The sequence below is a fragment of the Hydra vulgaris genome, chromosome 10, assembly GCF_038396675.1.
Source record: "Hydra vulgaris chromosome 10, alternate assembly HydraT2T_AEP".
Classification (NCBI taxonomy): domain Eukaryota; kingdom Metazoa; phylum Cnidaria; class Hydrozoa; order Anthoathecata; family Hydridae; genus Hydra; species Hydra vulgaris.
In genome coordinates, this window is record NC_088929.1 from 35,377,501 (window position 1) to 35,403,690 (window position 26,190).

The following is a 26,190-nucleotide window of genomic DNA, read 5'->3' on the forward strand; positions in this document are numbered from 1 at the left end:
GTTAAGGTTTAGCGTTAAATCGAGATAGTTAACTATTTTCAAATTACATTGAATAGAGATAAGAAGATTGTTATTTTTAAAAATTTGTACAAAATGTTTCTTTATCCTCTCCATTTCTTGACCACTTTTATTCCTAAACATAGCTAGCCCATCATCTCGATATATGCCGAAATTGCTTTTATCATAAAACTGCGAGATTTGATGCAAAATAAAAATCCCAACTAATTCGCAAATCTCCGCGCCATCAAAGGCCCCCATAGTAACATCGAATAATCCTCCCATTTTTTTAATCCAAGCAGTTCCATTGCTAAATAATAATGATTTTCTTGCATGGTGTATAAAACTCTTTTGTTCGCTATTTATTGTTAGATGTTGCTCTGCAAAAGTTATTGCGTTTTTTAGTAGGTTTTCATTAATCGACGGATAAAAATCACTAATATCAAAGACTAAGAACTTACAGAATTGCTTTTCTTTTATGTTTTGAAACCAATGTATAACATTTTGGGTGTTTTGCCATTGGTTCAAAAATAGCTTCTTTCTCAGTTCGGAGTTAATGTTGGATACAATAGACTTTGAAATTCTTCCTATCTCATTTTTAGCAGGATTAATAAGTCTAACAGTTGGTTTATCTAGGAAGTTCTCTTTATGGTCTTTTAGAGTTATGAAACAATCTGCAGTACCGTTAATTTCAATTTTATTGTATACATCATGGTTGATTAAGATTTTTTTACCTTGTTTATTTACTTGATCTTTGAGTTTAGGGTCCGCCTTTTTATACGTGGAAGTAATTGCATTATTAAGGAGATGGTTGTATTGATCTTTGGATAGTTTGTACATGTTTGATGTTTTGTCGGCTAGAGTTAAAGTTTTTTTCGAGGTTCGTATAGATTTTATATCGTTTGCTATTTTTTCTTGAAAAACATTGTTGATTTTCCGAAATTTAATGGTTTTAACAAGATTAATTAAATTGTTTTCGAAAGCACACATTTCCTTAATTTGCGGAGGACATTTAGAAGAGTTAATACCGTACTTAACGTAATCGAGAGAATCTTTTTCATTCGATTGTTTGTTAATGAAAAAAAGCGCTTTCCATCTCATTCTTTTAATAAGTGTTTCGGTCTTTGCCAGTAATTGTAAAATATATTCTTTCTCTGATGGTATTGAGATATTTTTAATTGAGTATTGCAAGTTTAATTTCTCCATCTTGTGGACGACTTCGAGTAGAGTGCTCGACTGGTGGAGCGTTTATATCGTTTGATTTAGTGTTGTATTATAATAATACAAAACTCTTGTTCGTTTAAAAGTGCTCAATATTTAGGAAATTTATTTTGGTTATATATAAATTTCTAAACAGAGCGATTTATAATTATAGTTAAAAACGATAAAGAAAAAACTTTTTATTATGGAACTTTAAGTTTCATGCCTAACGGCAATCATCAGCCATATATTACAAAATTAAAAATTAAACGTTAAATTACAATTAGAATTACGGTGGCGTGAGTTCTAATGACTCCATGGAAACACAATTTTAACGTATATGTAAATTTAGTATAACGTGACGTAAACGTGACGTAAACCAACCAGGATCAATCTTCGGTATCAAAAGAGGAGATAAGGAACTTATTTTTGTGCCTGCACTTCGATATTATTTCGCTTCTTGTATTTAGTAGGTTTTCTCCTCTATACATCAAAATTTGGAACTTTTCGTTCAAACAAAGGTTACAAACTCTTGATGTTGGGTTGTATGGTTTGCATTTTTTAACAATCCTCCATTTGACAAAAGGTGTAAAGTTATTTTCTTTTAGTTTCCAAACTTCTTTAGATAGCTCTGTATCATTCTTGTATCTAACTGCATTAAAAGATTTTAAGTGGTTTGCATACCGAACTTTAAAAGGTGTTTCGCTAATTCCAAAATACACTTTTTCTTTATATTCCGGGTTATTAGATGAATAGATGGTGGCCTGATAAACAATGTTGTTGGAAAGGCAATGGTTGTTCATGGGACATTTGGTTTTTTCAATGCAGTTGCATTTCATTTCATTAGTTTTTGCCTCCTTACGTAAAATGCTTTTGTTGTGAGAGTTAATAATGGATTTTATGTTTGGCATGCAGGAATAACTTATTTTGATTGTGTTTCTATTAAATATTTTACGAAGTCTGTGGTTAAATGGAAAGTGGAGGTCGATGAGGTTCAAGAAACATTTACCTATTTTTGTAACAACATTTGCACTGAAAGGAGGATTATACCAAATTATCTTGCGTTTATGGTTGCCGTTTGTTGACTTTATACATGGATGGTATGCAAGTTCACAATTGTAACCCGATTTTTTCAAGGCTTCTTGATAAGGAGGAATACTTTCTTTAAAAATTGGTTCACTCGACGATGCTGCTGACAAAAATTTCTATGAAGTAGACTAATTTATTTATGTTATTTCTATGGTGAATATTAATTTATTTACTTTTTATTTTTAAATACATACCATACAACCCAACATCAAGAGTTTGTAACCTTTGTTTGAACGAAAAGTTCCAAATTTTGATGTATAGAGGAGAAAACCTACTAAATACAAGAAGCGAAATAATATCGAAGTGCAGGCACAAAAATAAGTTCCTTATCTCCTCTTTTGATACCGAAGATTGATCCTGGTTGGTTTACGTCACGTTTACGTCACGTTATACTAAATTTACATATACGTTAAAATTGTGTTTCCATGGAGTCATTAGAACTCACGCCACCGTAATTCTAATTGTAATTTAACGTTTAATTTTTAATTTTGTAATATATGGCTGATGATTGCCGTTAGGCATGAAACTTAAAGTTCCATAATAAAAAGTTTTTTCTTTATCGTTTTTAACTATAATTATAAATCGCTCTGTTTAGAAATTTATATATAACCAAAATAAATTTCCTAAATATTGAGCACTTTTAAACGAACAAGAGTTTTGTATTATTATAATACAACACTAAATCAAACGATATATATATATATATATATATATATATATATATATATATATATATATATATATATCCTAGCGAGCATGGAAACGTACAATGAACGTTCAGACGGAACGTCTCGGACGCGTTCTGAACTGATTCTGGATAAGACGCTCAAAGGCTTTCCGTTAAGGTGCAGTTTTACAAAATTGGTCTAGCTAAATACGTATTTTAAACGTTTAAAAGACGTTAAAAACGTCTTATTAACGTTTAAAAGACATTTGTTATGCAGTGAGCGTATTTTAGCATTCAGAGAACTTGTAAGGTTATGTGGACAAAAAATTTACATTTAGAAAACAGAAACTGCACGCAGTGTGCCTTATTAATTAAATCTAGTAAAACACAGTATTAAAAGTATACACAAGATTAAAAATTTTCAAATTACAGATCTATAAAATATCATAAAAACTGTTGTCGTGGTTTTTCACGGCCTACGCCTTTTTAATTCGACGATCCATTTAGGGTTACTCCAACGCAGTTTTCTAGTTTATTTTTGGCATATTTGGGCATGGTCTCTGCAAAATACAAAAAAATAATAATAATAAGATTTATAGAATATAAAATAAAGAATATAACAAAGATTCAAAAAATTTAACTTATAAAAATGTTAAGTCTAACTGATCTATTATTATTATGTAATAAGCATTTATTTTTTAACAAAAAAGAGACTAGTTTAAGATGAGTTGTAAATTTTTTTAAGCTAGTATATGGCGGTCTATATGTGACATTTATAAATATTTTTTTTTTTGGTTTTATTTTTTAATTCAATTCATAAGGACTCACAATCTATTTCATTTACACAGAGATAGTGACATATATTATAACTAATTGAGTTATGAACAAAAATACGTACGCCCCAACCAACACCAAAACCACGTGGTTGGTGAACTGATGAGTAATTAATTAGTTCAATTTGGGCATTTGTTTAACCAGACTTACACCAAGTTTCCATTAGACAAATAATTTTAAAATTATGTTTTAATTCATCCAACAAAAACCTAAGATTTTTAATATTGTTATTTAAACTTCGAGTATTAATTTTTAAAATTGAAAAACTATTTTTATTTTTATTATTGAGAAGATTCAATAATTGTATAGTATTGGCTTTCAGACACTTTTTGATTAAATTTATTAGAGTCATCGACGTCACTGAGTGCGACATTTTATCTAAAAATTTAATTATTATGCTTTCCCCCATTTTAAAGTAAGGCATATATAAATAAACGCAAAATAGTTAATAAATTAGTTAGCAATAGTTAAAAGAAAATTAATAAACCCTAACCCTTACTAACACGGATTCAGGTCTTTTTTCGTTTTCTTAGACACCCACTCGCGTACAATCAATTTATCATATGGTATGTATGCAAACTTTCCCAGCTGCCGCTCAATTTTCATTTTTACTCTAAAATCTTTTCTTATTAAGTTCGTTTCGAAGTGAAAACTTCGTTTATGTAAATACTTTTACCCTTTAATTTAGAAGAATATTTTAAAGTTTCTACCTTATCTTTGCAGTCTAACAGATTAATAATAATCGTGCCTGGTGTTTTTTCATCTCGGCGTCCACTGCAATGTGCTCGTTCGATTCTCATATTTTCCACCCCTAGAGTCTCCTCAAAAAGTTTAATCACTTTTATTTCACTTTCAGGCCACGTTTCATTTTCATTATCTTTGATGCCATCAATCCTAAGGTTATTTTTTCGTGACCGATCCTCAATATCTCTAAGTTTTTTTTTAAGGTCAATAAACTTATTGTTTTTATGTGCTTCGGTTTTACAAAATACTTTTTTTTCAATAGACTTAATATTATTTTTGCCATTTTTTTAGATGAGTTCTTTGTGAAAATTTAAACTTTCCATTATATCAAATACATCCTTTTTGTTTCGTTTAATTTTTTCCTCGCTATCATTGATGAATGTTTCAACTTTTTGTTGTCGGTCGCTCGTTATTTTTGCATTCGCACTTATGAGTTTAAGAATATTTTCTTCTTGTTGTTTTATTAGTTAATACTATATCTTGCTGAATTGAAAATTGTACCCCGCAAAAATTTCCTTAAACATTGTTCAATATTTGCTAAAGGTTACTGTCATATTTAATAATTGATAACAACTTGTATTTTATACTTTTAAATTTGTATTGTAAAAAAAAAAACAATTCTTTAATCAAAAAAAACACGTCTGTTCGCCGTAAAAATTAATGCGGAAATTTAAATGAAAATTTTGAAAATCTTAGGTTTTTGTTGGACGAAAACCGTAATTTCAAATTTCCATAGTTAACTAATTATTTATTAAAAAAAATATAATAGTAAAATAAATAACAATTCTTTGTCTTTTAGAGAAAAATTTAAAGATTTAAAATTTAAGGAAAGAGTAAGATCAAGTGAATAAGAAAAAGAAAACCCAAAGTGTACTTAATTGGGGATTTTAACATTGACCTAATAAACCATGCTTCTAATAATAATGTTAACAATTTTATATATACTCTTCTTCAAAATAACTCCGACAAATAACAAGCCAACAAGAGCGACTAATAACTCTTCTTCACTTCTTGATGAAATAATAACCATCTTAATAACCGTCTTTACACAGGCAAAATCAAAACTGAATTATCGGATTTCCTAACATTCCTATTCGCATTTCCTAACATTCCTAGTTAATAACAATATATTTTTTAACAGTATTCCTTCTCAACCCATTATATACAGGCGACAGGTCAATGAAAACTCGGTAAAAAAAATTCAAAATCTTTTAAGAGAGAACGTTGATTGGAATCTGGTATTGCAGTCACATGACGTTAACAACACATATGATATAATTTTAAATCAGTTCTGCAAGCAATATGATCAAGCATTTTCTGAAAAAAAAATTATTGTAAAAACCAAAACTGTTTTAACTCCATGGATGTCTAACGGGTCACTAAAATCTTCAAAAAGAAAACAAAAGTTATATGATAAGTACTATCATTTAACTTTTATTGAAAAATGACATATAAAATTTATGAAAATATATTTGGAAAAACAAAAAGGAACTCAAAAAAGTTTCATTATACAAAGTTATTATGTAAAGCCACCGGAGACACTAAAAAAAACATGAAGTGTAATTAAAGAAATAATCGAAAAAAATAATTATGCGAGAAACATTCTGCAAAAAAAAGATATTTTGGCATTAAAATTTATTATCAACTGAACACAATTTGAAACTTTTTAAAAAGTTACGATAAAGTTATGGATGAACCTTATTAAAAACTAATTGAACTGCTAACCGCCTATTTTTACCTTTAAACTAACAAAAGTGCTGGATTTGATAAAATTAACGTTAATGTTGTAAAATCCGTATATAATATAATAAAACCCTCGTTAATTCACATATTTATTCTTTCATTTAAAACAGGTATTGTCCTAGAAAACCTAAAAATTGCTCGAATCACGCCGATATTTAAATGCGGAGATGACTCAAATATCTTAAATTACAGGTCTATATCTATTTTACCTTGTTTTTCAAAATTACTTGAGAGAATAATGTACACCAAGCTTTTTAATCACATTTCAGAAAACATCATGCCGTATTCAAAACAATTTTTTTTCAAAAAAAAAATAGTTCAACGGAACATGCAATGGTTGAACTAGTCAATGAAGTATCAAGAGCATTCAGTAGTAACTACTTTACCTTAGGAGTTTTCATTGATCTGTCAAAAGCTTTCGATACGGTGAACTATAATATACTAATAAAAAAACTTGAACACTATGAAGTAAAAAATAACAATTTACAAATCTTCAAAAGTTATTTGACCGATAGAAAATAATTTATAGTGTATGAACAAAAACAAACATTCCCGACTGCCGTAACTTAAGGGGTTCTCAGGGCTCTAAATTAAGACCACTGTTGTTCCTAGTGTACATTAATGATTTAAATTTAACAAAAGACCTATTAAATTATATTCTTTTTGCAGATGACTCCAATCTTTTTTATTTCCACAGAGATAATATTACACAATTTGAAACAACAAACGAACAGTTTTTGAAAGTTAATGAGTGGTTTAAAAGTAATAAACTTTCTCTAAATGTGTATAAAACCAATTCTTTTGTTCCACAAAGTGAATAAATCAAAAAATATTCCCTTGAATAAATAAAGTAACTAAAGTGAAAAAAAAAATAAATAAATAAAGTGAATAAATCAAAAAGTATTCCATCAAATTGCCTAATCTAATAATCAATAACACTAACGTTAAAAGAGAAAACTTAGTAAACTTTCTTGGCGTAATTTTAGATGAACGTTTACGTTGGAGTTTACAAATAAAAAGTATTGAAAATAAAATATAAAAAAATTTATATTTTATTTTCAAAAATTATATATAGGATTCAACAGCTTTTAACAATAGTTCTTTATAAAGTTTATATTCCGCTTTTATTCATTGTTATTTAATTTATTGCAATATTGTATGGGCAAGTAAAAACCATACATTATTAAAAAAATTGTACTGTAAACAAAAATACGCGTGCAAATTTATTCTTGGAGCTGATAGAACTGTATCTTGTGAGCTTCTTCTGCGTATGCTTGGTGCATTAAATATATATAAAATCAACTTACACCAAGTTTTAATGTTCATATATAAAACAAATATAGGATTATCTCCTAACATATTTCAATCCTACTTTGACAAAATAGTTCATATATATCCAACTAAATTTTCAAATAACAACTTTGTTGTCCCAAAATATAATTCAAAACTAACTTCATATTCAGTTCTTTATTGTAGACCTTACCTGGGGAAAATGTTTCCCAAAATTTTAAATATACATAAAACTAGGATAGAGCAGTTTAAAAATGAATCGAAACAGGCAGTGTTACTTATGGATTTTAATATTTCCAATTTTAAATGTACTTTTCAATTAAAACTCAAATACAAAAAATGTCACTGAGTGTATCAACATTTTTTTTATTACCTTAATTATGGTTTTACCACAGTGGCGTTTGCTAATTTATTTACGTCATTTCTATAAAGTTTTCTAATTAATTTATGTTATTTTTATGGTGTGTATTAATTTATTTACTTTTTATTTTTAAATCTAAGTTTAAATTTTTAAGTTTTAAACAAATGATAATATCTTATTTATTTTTTCTTATTCACTTGATCTTTTTGATTCTTTAAATTTTTCTTTAAAAGACAACAAATTGTTCTCTATTTTACTTTTATATTTTTTTTAATAAATAGCTTGCTAACTATAGATATTTAAATATAACCTTTTTTGTAAATACGTGAGAATGGGGCTCGGTGATAAGGCTAAATAAGTCTTCTTCTTGCCCCACCAATATTTTTTTTTTATATGCTTCGAAACTGTATACATTTTAAAAGGGCATAATAAAAAAAAAAGGTACATTCATTCTAATTCTAGCCACCCTTCAAGTATAACCAAAGCAATTCCTCGCAATGTTAAAAAAAGATTATCTTCCATGTCAAATAATGAAATAGTCTTTAAAAAAAAAAGCCTCTTTGGCTATTTCGCCAAAGCGGCTTTAAAAAAAACGGGATACAAGTCAAAACTTACCTACCAACCACAATTAATCTCAAATTAAAGGCAACAAAAAAACCATCGTAAACGTACTATCATTTAACAGAACCCTCCGTTCAGCTTAAAAGTCAAAACGAAAATAGAAAACCTTTCTCTAACAATTATTGACTTACATTTTCCAGCCGGCCACAAACTACATAAAACATTCAATCGAAATTCTAATATGATTAGTTGCAGTTAGTGAACGGAAACTTTCGGCTTCGGCCGAAACCAAAACCGAAATTTCTGCTTCAACAATTTTTTTACTTTTCCTGTTTCGGCCGAAATTTCGGTTCAAACCGCAACCGAAATGATCCGAAACTTTAATAAGATTTTTTTTAAGTTTTAATATAAGTGGGGTCATGACGGTTTCCTAACTGTAATCGTTTGTTAATAAATCAATTTTTAATTATAACAATTGTAAAAATTTTAATTGAAATCACGTTACATAATAGTTTTCAGTTACTATTCTCAAATCATTCTTAAAATGAATTAACATTTAAGTAAAGCAACCCAAAGCAATAGTTTCATCAAAAGTTTCTCAGTGCTAAATTTTACAACGGAAAATAATGGATAAAAAACTGGTTTATGGAATCATTTTATCGTGACAGTTAGTGATTTCAAATACGGAACTTGCAATTTGAAAATATCTCGTGGATCGTACAGTCCAAAACTTCAATCACTTAGCGGACTTTCATCACATTTAAGAAGTGGTTTACTCTAAAAAATCTCTTAACTGAAAAAGCAATACAACTACCGGCAGTCCTATAAATCTCATAAATTGATTCACACTTTAAAGAAGGTCTGAAGTTACTTGTGCGACCGTGGCGCAGTGGTTAGAGCGCTTGACTTGGAAGCAGGAGATACATGCTCAAAACGAGCTTAGGATATATTTTTGCGTCACGGTAATGAAGGAGGCGTAAACTTCCTGGTTAAATGCATTTCCGCGGTGCTCTGTTATAAGACCTATAGGTCTTCTATATTTCTGTATTTCGTCGAGAAAATACTTCAATTACTACCTTTAATTATTGAAATGTCTTGACATATAATATGTTACATAGATAAGTTTTTATCAAACTATGTTACATGGTGATTGCTTAGATATAAGTAAAATAGTTTTTTTTGCTTTAATTTGGTGAGCATAAAAGGTTCAGGGATTTTAAACATACATTTTCAAATTTCGGCCAAAATTTCGGTTTCGGTTTCGGCTACGGCTTAACTTAACCGAAATTTCGGTACTTTCGGTTTCGGTTCAAATTTCGGTTTCGGTCGATCACTAGTTGCAGTTGCATGCCTCACCTAAAATCAATTATAAATTAGCATAATTTCAAAATTTTGGACAAAAAGAATCAGTTAATTTCCATCCCATGTAACTGCGTAGAAAAAGCATTTTGTCCTTTGAACAAATAATATTTGTCTAAAAATACTGTCCAAGCAACCGTAAGTTTCTGCCATCATGATTGCAATAAAAAAGTGTATTTTAGCATTAGTAATAAACATTTAAATAAGGATACGCAAACGATCTCAAACCATTTGCATCAGTTAAATATAAAAATGACAAAGACCTATCTAAGGAAATATGGATATTAAGAGACCAAAACAAAAAGCCAATCATATAATGGACAATCTAGCAACAAAAATACGCCACCTTTGCTTCTACGAAAAATGTGTTTTTTTATCACGTAATGGAAAAAACCTACTGAATAAAAAAAATGAAATTGTGTCTCAGTGTCGACATTTAGGAAATATCTTTTTATCTTTATTTGACACAGGAGACTAGTAAGTTAAAACGGATATTTGTTTTTTGATTTGTTTTTTACTTAGTTTTGTTTATAGCATCAGGAGCCATTCTCCATAATTTTTACGTTTTTGTAACGGATGTTTACGTTTTGTGTTTGTATTAACGGCTGATAATTGCCTTCGGGCATGAAACTTTAAACTCCGCTTGCTTTTATTTATATAAATAAAAAATATATATATATATATATATATATATATATATATATATATATATATATATTTATATATATATATATATATGTATGTATATAAGTACATATATTAGTAGAACATGGACAAAAGCACTGATGCATCAACACAGGTTTGGGTTTTAGCAATTTTTTTTTAAAGTAAAAACACATAAAAAAAACAAATACCGCTAAAAATAAAAAAGAAAGATTCATTAAATATAATTACAATCAACCTAACAATTTAAAAATTATACATTTTAAATATAGCATTTGACTAGATGATATTCTTTTTGAATTTCTTTACTTATTTTTAAGCCATATATCTTTTATTTTTATTGGATATACTCTTTATTGGATATACTTTTATTGGATATGACAATATTATTGTCTTAAATAACTTTTCATAATAATAAAAGGATATATTTATAACCATGTTTGCGTTTGTGTATACAAGGTATATTGATTACTTATAGTATTTTATTTAACAATATTGTTAATTAACAGTAATTATTATTTTTAAATTTTGTTTATTTAAAATTTTAGAAATTTTGGGTCAAAATTTTAATTTTTTCTTTATTTAGACTGTATTTATAGTTTTAGATAAAATTATCTAAATAAAAAAAGTTGATACTGTCTAATTTTTTTTTTAATTTAATATTTCATACATAATAAAACTAAACATAAATCAAATTGTTAAAAAAATCTAAGAAATAACATATTAATGTAATAATAATTAAATTAATAAAGTAATAATCTTTTACAAAAATTTAATCTATTACAAACAACTCTTTATAAAACCGTTAGTTATTACTATTTAGATTTCAATGCTATTTTGAAATATAATAAAAAATGTCGCACGCCTTTAACAACTTCCAATTAAAATATCTACAAAAAGTTAACTATAACACTATTTATTTTTGAACGATACTAACAAAACGAGATTTTAATTTATTTTACATGTTTGTTTGATTTGTGATTCATTTTAAAAAGGCACACTTTCGAATGTAACTTAGACTTAGAATGTAACTTAAAATTTTTCGGTTGCAAAAAAGTCTAGGACGTTCAGAATATAAACTGAACGTACATTGTACGTTTATTGTACGTCCAGTGGTTCTTTGGAATAGTAAAAGATATCAAAAACATTATATTGAGTATAAATTTTAACGATGAAATTTTTGAAAAAAAAAAGAGGCAACTATTCACAAACAAAACAACAAGCAAATGGAAAAGATAAACATTACGATTCAAAATTTAAATGTAAAGCTCAAAAAGTTTTAAGATCAATAAAGGAGAAATAATTTAAGAATAGACGAATTACCAGAAAATGTGATGGAAACCTGCCATAAGATTGATAATAAAGTTAAATTATTTTTTATAAATAAGTTGGGGCTAAATGGATTAGAAATTGTGTAAGCTTATTGCATCAAACTCTCGCTAAATTTAAAAAAAAACAATAATCTTTTTACAAAACCATCAAAATCAAAAACCCTCCCCATAAAACTACACCATCTACTATTTGATAAAACCAAACTTAAACGAGAATACTTAATCAAGATTTTGGGCTTAGTTCTTAATGAACATAGGAAGTGGAGTAATCATATCAAAGCAATAGAAAATAGAATAACTAAAATTTTTAGAATTACTTATAAAACATAACACCTTATGAATGTAGATTATTAAAAAATATTTGTTTTTAAATTATTCATAGCTGCATCACTTACTTAAACATAATCTGGCAAGTATTTATACTTCGAAGTTTAAAAAAGGATCTACAAAATACAAAAACGAGCAAGTCGCTTGATGTTAAATGCAAACAAATACGCCAGTGCAAGACCACTAATAAGAAAATTGAAGTGCTCAATGTTTATGAAATAAATATTCTTAATCTACTACTTTTTATGTTTAAGTTTAGAAATGATACACTATAAAGCATTTTCCAAACTTATCTTTTCTTTAAACCACAAATCTAAACTAAATACTAAATAAATTTCTTTATTATACCAAAAACATTATCAAAAAACTAAATCAATATATTGCCGAGAGAAACGGTTTTGGAACTTGCTTTTAACAAGTAATAAAAAAACTTAAACTTCAACTCAATACTTTAAACGCGTAATAACAAAAAAAACTTATTTGATTTTGATAGAAAGCAAAATTTTAGAAGTCTAGACAGGTTATCCTGCTACTGGTAACAAATAACCCAGTACGAACTGCTTTATATCCTGGTGCCTGGTAGAGTACACGTTTCGGGCAAAAACTAGCAGATGCCAACTCTAACTTAACACACCCTTTTCCTTGTGGCTCTTGATTGAGTAAAGGTTACTGATGGTGTCTTGATAAAGATGCTCACCTTTAGTAGGCCTCTTTGGTAAAGTCTAAAGGGGTAAACAGATTGTATCTGTTGACCAGCCCCTTGTTCATCTATTAGGCTGGCGTAGATGTACTTATAATACATTACTTTTAGTTTAGGATGTTGAATGCTGGATCTTTATGTTCAGTGCATGGGTTTTTCTTGTGTCTCTTTTTTTATGACTAATAGTTCATTATATTATCTCCTAATAAGGGTGCACTCTAAAAATCAGTTTTATGTTTCTGAGGCCGACTAGTAGATAGGTTTTCAAACTCTGCGGTAGCTCTCAGAGAGACTGATTCCATTAACAGCTGTATAATATCAGAGTACAAACAGTGCCATGTTGTGCATAGATGACACGCCTATTTTTAATTTTGAGCTCTTTGTTACGGCTTAGGGTTAATCAATAGTAATTGTATGGACTATGACATAGTATACTAAGTACTTTCTGTGCTTTGAGTCAAGTTTTTTAACCAATTTTAAAATGAATAAAGTATCAAAAACTATAAAACAAAAAATTCTATCGTCATAACCATTTTCTTTAAATCTATCAATACTTATATAAGTGGTTTTCGAAATAACTCTTCTCCTCTTGACTCTTATCTAGTGCAAAGTTCACCAGAGCTGCTATCTTTTTGTGAGACTAATTTAAGTTTAGCAGTTTCATCTTTTGATTTTAGTGTTGATGGGTATCTTTCATTAATTCGAAAAAACTCTATTAATCACATACTTAGCTTGAGCACTTACATAAAAAGAATTTACCCAATTTTTGTGTCACTAGATTTGAAGCGACAGACTATTTTTGTATATGCTATTATTTAGCACCACTCCACTTGTTCACCTTTCTTTGGTAATATATTGCTCTCCTTCATCTCAAGATTGCACTCTTTTTAATGCTATTTTGATCAACTTGACCAACCATTTCTCTCTATCCTTTAATCAATATCATTGATGTTACTGATTTTAATGCTCATCAGACGGAATAGCTTGGTTCTAGTTTCCGTGAATCTGCAGGTGTTAAGGTCCTCAATTTTTGCCTTTCCCAATAACTAGTACACACCTTTAACTCTTCAACTCGCTTTCCAGACAACCTGAACCGTTTACCTTCTCTTCTCAACTTACTTCATGTTTCTGATCCAAGTCAGTATTCAATTTCTCCATATTTAGCTTTAGATACTTTTGATCGCAGTTTGATCTGTCAAAAACTGTTATCTCATTCATCTTCACATCAGAATTTCCCTATCATTGCACCTGCTACAATTACTTTGAAAAAAGACTGGAACTCTTTCCGTAATTTTTTTATTGATGATCCTTGGGTAAAAGTCTTCCTGCTGACTGACTTGCTTCTTGTGTAACTTCTTCGATTCAAGCTGGCATGGAATCTTTTGTTCCTTATTAATAAGTTTAATCCAAGTCTCGCTCTGCTCCGTGGTTTTCTTCTCAATGAGCTGCTTCAATATCCGATTGTAACCATTACTTTCATATCTATCGCCAAAACAGTTCTTCAGAAATTAGACGTCTGTTTACTATTATTGTTAAACATTGTTAAAAGGTTTTGTGCATAGCCAAAACCCGCTATTTTTAAGTCACAAAATCTTGTATTTCATCTCAAAACTGCTTGTTATTATTTATCTATATTTGTTATTATAGACATTATTTTTATACTTACTTTTTATACCATACTTAAAAATTGTTAACTATATTAGTTGTTATATATTTTGTTTTTATACCTATTTAGGGGCATCCAGTCAGTGTCAATTATTTGGATCTGTTTTTTCTTTTAGAGCATATTATTTTAATCTTTTTCTAATAAATTTTATTAATCTATAAGTTTGTGTATATAATATATCCATATAAATAAAAGTCTTTTATACCTAATTTTCTGCTTTCAGAGTTGATTATACATTGTATAATAAAATTGCCTTCTTTAAATATACTTTCTATTTAAGACTGATTAATGTCTTTTATTATGATCTGATGAATTCATTTTTTCACGCTAAAAATCCTTTTAATATGTAAAGATGCCTCCTTGACATTTTTATCTAACTTTCTAAAGTAACTTTCTAACTAAACTTTCTATTTTACTGTTGCTAAAGCAAATAAATAAGTAGAACGTTACTCCCCAGTGGGCACGGGGTGTAAAAAAAAAAGTTTTTAAACGTTTCAAACGTCTTTTAAACGTTTTGGAATCTTTTGAACGTTCAAATGACGTCTTTCTTAGATCATGTGTCAATTAGGTCATATTTATTTGCGCTTTATCTACTATATATTATATATTTATATAGTCGTCAATGCTCTACTGAGTTTACAAGAAAAATATTATCTATTATTGAAACAATAACTTTGAATTATTAAATTTAGAAATAACTGTTTATTTATTCACATGACTAAGCTAAAAAAAGTATCAAATTAAGTTGAAAAACTATCCAAATAACCTTTAATATTAATGTGGATGCACTGTAACTATTTACGGTTTTCAGCAATACCTTCTTAGTTGCAAGGTTTTACAAATTTCAAAGTTTTCAACTTTTTTTATTTTTTCGTCGTTTATTCGCTATTTATAAATATTTTATAATGTTTTTATTTATAATTTTTATCAATAAAATTTAAGTAAAAATTAATAACGACAGGAGCAAGTAGAAGACAGAAGTCTTGTCATCAAGCCCCTATAGTAAGAGTAAAGTATATTTTACAATTTTTTTTATATATGAATTTACAAATACTCGTTATATAAAACAAGTTAATACTTAATTACAACAAGAATACGATAAATTGCAAAATTTAAACAAATAGATAGAGTAAGAAATATTTATTTAAATAATTAATTTTCATATTGTCATGAAGAACTATGTTCCACAGACGAAGTCCTCCATATGAAATTGGGTAATCACATGTTTGAAGAGTTGACTTAGGTAAATATAAGTTATGGATAGAGCACCATGTTAAGTATTTATGATTAGTTTTCAGAATTAAGTTAATAAATGATTTTGGAAACATGTTATTTTGATATTTAAACATGAATAATAAGTTTTGGAACAGGTTTAACCCATAGACATTTGGAGCTTTAATTTCCCGGAGTGACGGCTTGAAGTGGGCGTATTTATGCTCGTTACATATGGCTCTACTGGATTGTTTTTATTCTATATATGCATTTTTCAATGCTGAAGGGCAAGATCTTGCCCAAACAATATTACAATAACTTAATCAGTTATGGATAAAAGAGTAATATTAGTCTATTAAAAACTTTTCACTTAGTAGATGTTTTGTTTTATACATAATGCCTACAGTTTTAAGAACTTTGCTTCCAATTAGCGCAATATTATTTTTCCAATTAAGATGTTTATCAAGTATTATTACTAAGATTTGAAGTGATGAATCTCTCTTTACTAGATTGTTATTTATTATTAGCTGAGAAAGTTGCAGACGCAAATCATTGGATTTAGATTGGTGATGAAACAAAATGTACTTAGTTTTACTGATATTTAAAGAGAGTTTGTTTGATTTAAACAAGTCATTAAGGTTTTCTAGCTCACAATATACTGTAAAGAAAATTGTTTTTATTTTGGATTGGATATAAAAAGATTAGTTTCATCAGCAATAAGGGCAAAATCAATCATATTTGAATATAGGTAGATATCATTTATGTAAATCAGAAATAGTATGGATCCAAGAATAGAGCTTTGAGGAACTCCACAGCTGATTTTTTTTAAATAAGATTGGAATGTTTTATTTTCAGGAGTCATATCTGCTGCTAACTTTTTTCCTATGTTTATAACAAATTTGTTGACGTTTTCAGCAATTTCTTTTTTATCAAACATTTTTTTGGTTTAAGATTAGCTTTAATCTATTTGGAACAGCGGTTGTTTTTTTTTTTACTTGTTTTTTTTCCAGTAACTTCTTTAATTACTTTCCATGTCTCTTTACTATTTCCTATTGAATATTTAAGAGGTTAAAAAAATATGCATACCTTTTGTATTTAATTTCATTGTTATGAATTTTATTTTTAAAAAGTTTTTCATACAACCTTTGATTATTTCAGGATGATTTTCAAAGACCATTATCATAGAAAATTGTCCAGAAATTTTTTTGGATAATTTTTTATGATGTGGATGTCATTTCTCAGACGCGGATGTTGTTCGTGGATGACATCCACGGATTAATAAAGTTTTTGGAATTAGTAGTTTTTTAATTTTTGGAAAGGATATTTTGTATTGTTTAGAAAACAACCGTAAAAATAAGTTTTATGCATCATTAGCATAAATGCACTTAGTTATAAGATTCCAATCAATTTCTGGTAATATTTCTCAAAATTTTAAAATAGATTGGTTGTTTATTTGTCTTACATATATTGTAAAGATATTTTTCGATTCAGGAATTAATAAGTAATTTATAAGAAAACTTGGAAAATATCGGTATTTAATATTCCACTTTTAATTTGGCAAGTCTTGGCAATATTAGTGATAACAATATTGATAATAAGAAGAAGTATAAGAACATTGTGATTCACGTAACGTTTACGTTTAAAATTTATCTTTACAGGTAGGTAAGTTAAAATGAAATCTATCGTTCAAAATGGTTTTTACTAATTTAAAGTTAAAAAAATACTTTTGCAACTAAATTGTATTCACACTTGAAGAACAGCATAGTGCCATTGAGAACGTTAGTGTTGTTAAAAGTTTTTACTTATCTTAAGTTTTCATTTTTTTAAATTTTAACACCCTGTTTAAAATAAAAGAAAAATTCGATTACTTAAAATTCAAATAAGTTTGTTTCTGCAGCATGAGAAACCTTTAACGTTTCAGACAACACTTTCCTCAAATATTAAGTTATCATAAAAAAATGAGACTGAAGACTATTTGACAAACAGGTTTCACAAACTTTTTTGACCCACTAACACAAATATTGAAAATTAAGCTCATTGAAAAATAAGTACTTTATCGTTTATTTTCGTTTGCAATAAAGATTTTAATTTTAAACTTGTATTTACTTAACAATAGAAAGATTTATTAAAACATTTATTTCTATAGATAATCATGAGTGCAGTGAGTTACGTCCTCGTCCTTGTTCTGGATTTAAAGAAGTATGCCATAATAAAAATGGCAGCTTTTTATGCGAATGTGAAAGTGGATGGGTGAGAGACCCAGATGAAGACATCTGTTTAGGTTAGTTATTTAGTATTTAATCGAAAATACTTGTAACAACTTTTTAACTAAACTAAAAAATAGGCATACCCTACAGACTGTAGTACTGTTCAGTATGGTACCAAATTGTAGCGTTTTGTTGCAACTGGTTACAAACTAAACACAAAACAATTAGATTGCAGACGCATAGTATTTTTTCTACATTGCAAGTAACATGTAAAGCTTACAAATATATATTATTATTTAATCATAAAATTGATTTTTGTAAATTATTTTATTTTCAAGTATTTTAAGTTGAACATCTTAAATGTCTTTTGATATGTTTGGAATTATAAGATCATTAAGGTTTAAATCAAATGGAAAGTTTTTTTTTGTTTTTGTTTGTTTTAGAAATTGAAGTATATATTTATTCAATTATTTTTTTAGAAATAACCAATGAAACACAAGCGTGTATTTTATTGGTTATTGCTAAATGCATCTAAGCGTGTGCAAAACAAAGGCCAATCACATGCTAGAGGTAAACTACCGCGCTAAGTACGGTGTTTGAATTTTAAATATATACTTTTGTATTTACAATATTGACTTATAATTTGTTTTTATTTATTGCTTATTTGTTGTTAAAACTTTTTAAGTCGATTTATGAATTTGATTTTGAAGCAGTATTTAGAGAAAATTGGGGTATGATTAACGGAAAAAATAGGGAACGGCTCAGCAACTTTGTTTTTTTTTTTGCATTTTTTGGAAGCTAAAGCAAAAAATCTTTAAAACTTCGAATCTAGCTTTGAGTGTAAAAATTGTTTTAAATAACTGATTTTTGCCTTCGCCCAGCCAGCTCACAGACGTCTATATGACGTCTATCGGTAACTGAAGTAAGCGTCTGAAGTATGTCTTAAGACAACTATCTGTTAACACCTTTAAGACGTCTAGTATAGATGTCTGTAAAACATATTGCGACAGACTGCTATAAGAAGTTTAATATTAGATGTCTTATTGACGTCTAATTGAAAACTCACCTGAGCGTCAAAAGAACGTCTTAAGTTGCCTACCCACTATTAAAAGTCTAAAAAAAAAAATTTTTTATTTTTATTTTTTAGAAGTTTTAACCTTTATAAACAATAAAAACCTATAACACCGGAAGAAAAATTCATAAGTTTGCCCTAATTATATACCTTAAAAAGGGGTAAATATTAAAAAGTTCCTTAGCAATCGCCTTAGGGACTGTTGGACAGCTGGACAGTTCTTTTTTTAGAACTAATAGGCTCTTTTTCTCCATATTTTTACTGTACCTTAACCAAGTTCTTAACTACACTGTTAAGTTATTCCCGAGCTAAATGACATAGGTCAAAACTACTAAAATTAGACCATATTTGAATTTGTAGCTTTTTTATTTTTAGATTTTTTTTTTTCCAATGTATTTTTCTCCATTTAAAGATTTTTTACCTTCTAACAAAAATATCTTTGGTTTTATTCAATGTTTTTTTTGAAATTTTCTACAGAGATTAAACTTAGATTAATGTGCTGAGTCAAAAATATTTATACTATGGTATCCCATTCAAATTCAAATTTTGGTTAGTCGTGCCGTTTTTTTAGAGATTTATATTAAATTGTAAATTTCAGAGAATTGAATGAAAATATCAGTTTTATTTTTGACTCGGTAAACAGTTCACATAATAAGCAAGGCTTTTGAAAATTTTCACTTGATTCGGAAAACTCTGCATTTAGTTATCCTTGTTAGAAAGTATGCTGTTTTTGAGTTAATTATTTGCTTAATTAATGACGTAATATTAAAAATATATATTATGTGTATTTTTTTGTCTTATTTAATTTCAATGCAATTGAATTGTTTAAATATGGAGGGATAAAAGTTTTCCTTTAAAGATTTTATTTAAATAGTGGGTAGCCACCTTAAGACGACTATTTGTTAATAGGTTTAAAACGTGTAGCAGAGACGTCTTTTAGCCGTTTTCTCTCAACAAGAACAAACTCTTTGAGGCCGCATTAACACCACATTTAAACAAAACGAATTTAAAAGTATTAGATTATTTAAAAGCATTGCTACTGATTCTGACTGTTAAAAACAAAAAAGAGCTATCTTCAGCAACAGTCTAAGTTTGTCTTCTTAAGATTGGGCAAGTTTTCAGTACACATTGGGTTGCTTCATCATTTTGTACTAAAAAGGTCAATTTACCCAACTTTAAAGTATTAAACTTGCATTTCATAATTGCTTTAATTGATCTAACATCGGACTAAAAGCCTTGCACAGAAACTTGCAAAGTGTCATTTCTTAAAACCTTGGCATTAATTTATGATAATTTAGAAGTACTTAAATCAACTTCAGAACTTCTACATTTAAAAAATGTCGCACTCGCAAAAGCAATTCATGAAATCTCTTGTCTCATATCTATCTTCAGTGAGAGAAAGTTTGACCGTGTTACCAATGTATCTGAAGCCAAACTGGGAATTGAAAATAATATTTTTCACGAAGTGATTTTATTCACATCATGGTCAATACCATTATAATTATAAATAGAAATAGAAATAATTTTATAAGATGTGAAGGGAGAAATCAACTTTTAATTGATCAGGCCATCATCTATCAGGAGCTGGGCATAGGTTTAAAGTTACGCATAGAACCTGTTGATAAAAACACATCTTAACTTAACATCTTAATTAGTGCAGTGCTTTAATCCATATTAATTGCCGAGAAATAAACAAAATGAAACGTAATTTTTCTTAGATGTTCCGAAACTCTGCTAAAAGAATTATGCAATTTTCTGCTTGATAATTTTCTTATAACCAAAAAAAGAATTCCACAGTTTGTCAGTTAAAACATACATCCTAATTGATCTTCATCAACATTGAAGATCCTTCACTTAAATAACTCCACTCAAAAGAGTATGCAAAAAATTGGGTAAATGTAGCTAAACGAACAGTTATTCGTTTAAGAAAGGACCATGTAGAAAGGAATAAAAAATTTAGCTGGAAAAAAATTATTTTGCATTTAAAATACTCCTATCACTTTGAGACTTCCTACCTAATACCTTTGTTATATTTAACATAACTATTTCTTATTTATATTATTACAGATCTGTTGGTCCACCAGAAATAAAATTTTATTCCTTGTTATAAGCATTTTGTTTAAGCAATTGATATAACCAAATAGTTGTGAACATAATAAGTAATTTTAATTTTAAACAGTAACTTAAGTCATTATCAGACACCTCAAAATACAACAAAAGTGCATCTACTGCAAAATATTGAATGCCCTATTTTAAAAGACAGAGGAGCTATTTTGCATTCCTTTGAACACACACTTTTTAACACCGTTTCACTTAATTATCTATTCTACCTTAGCCCCTGATCTATAAATATATATATATATATATATATATATATATATATATATATATATATATATATATATATATATATATATATATATATATATATATATATATGTATATATACATACAAATATATATACATATATATATTTATACATATATATATATACAATTATATATATATATATATATATATATATATATATATATACATACAAATATATATATACATATATATATATATATATATATATATATATATATATATATATATATATATATATATATATATATATATATATATATTAGGGTGGTCCTTAATTATAATTAAAAAAAAAATTTTTCGAAATGTTTTGAAATTATTTGCCAGAATTTACCTTTATATAAGACATGAAAATATACCAAATTTCAGCTCAATCGGTTAATATTAACACGTGCCGCATCAACGCTGAAGTTGTGAGATTCAATGTAAGGCAGTTACCTATAAGAACGACAATGTACGCTCGACTTTAAACATAAAATTACGCAATTTTTTACTTATTTTAGTATAAAAATATACTAATTAAAATGAAAACGTAGAATAAAGATATAGTTTATCCTAATACTATATTTTTTATTTATTGAAATGATACATCCACTTCAGATACATATTTTGGATTAAAGTAAGCCTCCTTTGTGGCGACAGGGAACTCTCTTCGGTACTCCTGAATAACCTGAATAAAATAAAAATGATATTGAATGTGTTTTCTAAACCTAGCCTATAGAATGTGTTCAAGAAAAAAATAACAAAAAATTAAATTTGTTTATACATACCTGTATCAAAAATTGTTTTTGATGCTCATTTTTCGTCATTTTTTTATTGTAATCCTCAATCAACTTCACTCCTCTTTTTGCAATATCATTTGTACATTTTAAGGTTAAAATGATATTTTTTTCAGTGCGATAATCCTCTCTGTTTTCCTAATTCAGCGCATCGTCCTGAAGAAGTTCAACACAAATACCGAATCGTTTAAATAACTGAAGTGAATTGGCGGACAATAATTCAGTTGGTAGATCTTTTTGAACAAAATTTTGGACATCTCGGATTTGCAACGATAGTTTTTTCTCAATGACTTCTGTCTCTTCATTTTCTTCTTCTTTTTCATTCGCAGTCTCTATGTTTTTACTTGCACATTCCATAATTTTTTTAGCCATTCTAACTTTTTCAACTCTCTCAATTCTATCGTCAAATATTGCCATGGCAGCACACTCTTCACTTAGATACCATAAATGGTTTAAAAATTTTGTTATTGCAATGGTTGCAATGTTTTCATTAATATTTTTAAATTTAACCAATTTTCTCAAAAACTATATATCATTTAGGGGAGCTCCTGTAGTATTCGTTGCTGAAAACCAGGCCTCTACATAACAGTATACAACAAAAACGCAAATTTCTGCATTCAGTTTTGAATTATCCTTTCTCATTTTCATTTGATCGCGAAATAAAAAAGGTTTTAAACAATAAATCGCTTTAGACATCCATCTCGCTAAATGATATGCACCGGGGGCCCTAAAACTCACATTTGTTTTATCTCCCAAAAAATCGTCAATTGCAAAAATTCTTTGTAGTCATCACGTGATTGCTCTTCTGCAAGTTTCTGTTTCACAAAATAAATAATTTCGGGCGCTACATCTTTCAGTGCATTATAAACGGCTTCATTGCTGGTATAATCTAAAAGTTTCATTTTATCAATATTCTTCCAGTTTTCTTTCAGTGCTTTGAATTGAGCAATTTCAGGGCCGGATGCTACAATTGCTTTTGTCCTCGTGAATACACCAGCCAAAACGACCTCAAATATATGGTGTCGGCATGGAAGCCACAAAATATCTCGCCCTAACCTTTGTTGAAGCAGAACTGCAGCTCCTTTTATACGTCCAGTGTTTGATGCTGTAGTATTAAAACAAAAGGCTTGAATTTTTTCGGTTAAATTCCATTCATCAGTGATATGGAACACAGCAGAGCAAACTTCCGATCCTCCTGATGATGCAATTCCAGGTACTCCTAATAATTGTTCAAAATCTAAACCAACCGCGATCACAGGAAGCCGATCAATTTTCTCATTTTTTGTGATATCGGGCAATAATTTGGAATCCCAATGCACTTCAAGAAAATTTGCATCATTTCCTACCGATTTTATTGATGAATATTTTATTTTCCGCAAAATCTCTCTATTTCTTTTGATAGACGATCTATTGAGAACAAACTCGGTGATATCTATATGAGAAGCTTTTAGGACGGCAGAAATAATATGCATTGCATCCCTGTCACTCACTTTACATTTGTCCAAGGCAGCGGCCAGGCGAGGTGTCATTAACGTCTTTCGTCCTCTCTTGTTTGAAGATGGACCCTGTTCAGATTCCGATATTAAATATGTGTCATCTTCACTGTTGTCTTGATTTATCACTTTTTTCTGTGAATCTTCGTTTTCTTTATCTTCCATTTCAAAATATGCAATCAAACAACTAGAATTTTCCAACAAATCTTCTTTTCTTTTCAACTCTGCAGCTGTGCGTTCTTCTTTCCGCTTTTCCTTACGTAATAATTTGATATCTACTCCCAACATACAACCTACTCTACCTTTCTCCCTTTGCTTAATTAAAAATTCTCTATCTTCGGCAATTTTAATCTCATTTAACGCATTTAAGGTGTCAATATCGAAAAGGTTGTCTAAATCTTCTTTAAAATCATTTTCTTTTTCTCTCTGCCGTTTAGTATCTCCATTTTTAGATTTTTCTAAATTTCTGACATAATCGTACAAAGATTTTAATTTCGAAATACAGTTTGAACGGTTTTGAACTCGGATTTTTGCTTTTTTCCAAAAAACGACCACTTCATCAATAACTTAAGCACTGCTGTCATTAAGATTTAAATTTACCTCTCTCATGTTATAAAAAAGTACTTTCAAAACATCTCGTAGCATTGAACAAGTAATACGTAAAAACAAAATTGACTTGTAGAGACTTGTAGTTGCGCTTGTAGCGAATTCAGAATGCACTTGGTGGTTAGTTGCGGATAGCATATTCATAGCATGTTAGACAGTCAGTTGCATGAAACTTTAAGGCCAATGTGGCACGTGTTACTATTATCGGATTGAGCTGAAATTTTGTATTTTTAATGTTTTGCTGTAACTGAACAAAATTACAAACATTTTTAAAAAAATATGAACTTTCGAAAATAAGGACAACCCTAATATATATACATGTATATATATATATATATATATATATATAATATATATATATATATATATATATATATATATATATATATATATCCTTCCTCTTTAATTGATAATATTTTAACCACTGATGTTTTTATATATGGTGCAATTCCTTTGATTAGCAAACCGACAAGAATTACTCTATCAAGTGCCTCTTTAATTGATAATATTTTAACCACTGATGTTTTTATATATGGTGCAATTTCTTTGATTAGCAAAACGACAAGAATTACTCAATCATGTGCCTCTTTAATTGAAAATATTTTAACCACTGATTTTTTTTTCTATGGTTCCTTTTATTAGCAAACCGACATGAATTACTCAATCATGTGCCGCTTTAAATGAAAATATTTTAACCACTGATATTTTTAACGAATCCTTAAGAAGGGCATAATTAAAAATGAAATATCTGATCATTTTCTTATTTTCTTTTCAATATATAGATAAAAAAATTTTTCCTTATGAAAAACGAGTTTTTAAAAAGGGCATTTTTACAAATAAAAACCTTGAATTTTTTAAAGTACCATTATCCCTAATTGATTGGAGCATTATTATTACTTTTGATGATGCAAACTTAGTTTATACCTCCTTTTTTAAAATTTTCAATGATATTTACGACAATAATTTTCCTGAAGCTAATTAAAATCTCAAAGCTAAAAGTATAAAATTGTCTTGTATTACTAAGGGTGGGCGGAAGTCTTCAAAAATTAAACAAACATTATAGATTAATTACTTAAAACGTTTAACAAATGAAAATAAAATTAAATATAAAAATTATTTCAAAAAGTTTATTAATTATATATTAATAAACTTTTTGAAACCCTTCAAGAAAAAACAAAAAACAGGTATTACTCAAATTTAATAGTTAAATTTAAATTAAATTTTAAACGCACTTGGTTTATGATAAGAGACATTACTGGCAGGAGAAAATGTACATCTCACTCCTAGCCAAATACGATTAAACATAATAATGAATTTTTGTATGAAAAAAGACAAAATGTGGAAGAATTTAATAAACATTTTGTGTCTGTAGGATCAAATCTTACAAAAAGATTTCCTCTAGCTAACAGTTTAATGAAAGATCTATGTTTCTCTCAATGCTCTTACTTGAACTTTTTTGAACTATCTTTTGAAGCGTTTGAAAATGCCTTTAAAATGTTAAAATCTAATAAAGCAGTACGCCATGGTATTAATAACAACATTATTATAAGTTCATTTGATGTTTTAAAAGATATACTCTTAAAGACTTTTTCACTTTCAATTAAACCGGCAATATTTCCAAAAGCTCTAAAGATAACAAAAGTCATACCAATATTAAAAGCTGGTGATATTGAGAATATAAGTAACTATTGTCCTATTTCACTACTTTCTGTATTCTCTAAAGTTTTGAAAGAAATATGTACAATAAAATTTTTAATTATCTTACTACAAACAATTTATAATACAGCAACCAATATGGATTCCAAATAAGCAACTCTACTGAACATGCCATTCTACAATTTACAAGAAACTTATCTGACTCATTTGAAAATTCTCAATTTACTTTAGGTGTCTTCATTGCTTTGGCAAAAGCTTTTGATAC